Source organism: Wasmannia auropunctata, unplaced genomic scaffold (genome assembly GCF_000956235.1).
Source record: "Wasmannia auropunctata unplaced genomic scaffold, wasmannia.A_1.0 LD336103.1, whole genome shotgun sequence".
Taxonomy (NCBI): domain Eukaryota; kingdom Metazoa; phylum Arthropoda; class Insecta; order Hymenoptera; family Formicidae; genus Wasmannia; species Wasmannia auropunctata.
The window spans coordinates 1,855,004-1,856,080 of NW_012026787.1; positions in this window are offsets into that span (position 1 = coordinate 1,855,004).

A 1,077-nucleotide genomic window follows, 5' to 3' on the forward strand; every position below is an offset into this window, starting at 1 on the left:
GTGACCTTCAAAGAATTTTAGTCGTAGCTTTGTTAAAAAGTTATTAATAAAATGTTATAAAAATTTAAAGGTAATTATTCACTTTATAGTAAGAACTTCTCCGACAACTTTGACCTTGATGTATGTTGTCAAAGTCAAGAAGTGCTCTAAGTGCCTTTCAAAAGAATTTATAGCTGTTGTTCGTTATTCGTTAAATATAGTTAATATCATATTCATGTGGGATAGTATAATTACGATTATAGACATGGTTTCACCCCGTAAGCAGGGGGAAGTATAGGTGGGCCTCGCTTTGCGTGAAAAGTCATACAATTGTATTGTTCCATATATAGGTTTTTGACTTTTCATGCAAAGTGAAATCCATCCATCTCTGTTTATGGAGTAAAATGAGGTCTATAATTATACAATTTCGTATGGATTTTATAACAATATCTTTTTAACGAGTAACAAGCAACGGCTAAAATCTCTTGTGAATAATTAGCGTTAATTCTTTTAACTATGTTGTTAATAACTTTTTAACAAAGGACAAGCGACGGTTATAAACTTCAGAAGATCACGACTTTCTTAAGGTTATGATCTTGACAACATATGTTTAAGATAATGTTCATTGGACGTGATTCCCTTTTCTCATATACATAGACCTTACAGACGCGCGCTTCGCGCGCGATATTTAGTTTTTTTTAAATTTTTTAATATGATTTGCTATTATTCACATCAAACTCAATACACAATTGTTGAAATATGCATGCAATAACAGCCCCTCACGAAGTCAGCGCAGCGAGAAAGCCAATTATCATCGCGGAAAAGTGTCAATAATAAACTTTGAAACGTTTGAGAGGCTTCAATAGATTCAAGTATTTTACATGATTTAACGTGACTTTTTTTAGATAGGATTCATTTATTTATATTTTTTATGTTTTTTTAAAATTATAATAATTGTATTAAAAATAAAAGTGACTATATTTAATTCACAATTTATTTCTATAACTAAATTATTATTACAAATTTTCATCTCTATAAAATTAATGATTTGTTGTTGCACATTTCTACTTAAAACAAAAAATCACGGAATTAATTAAA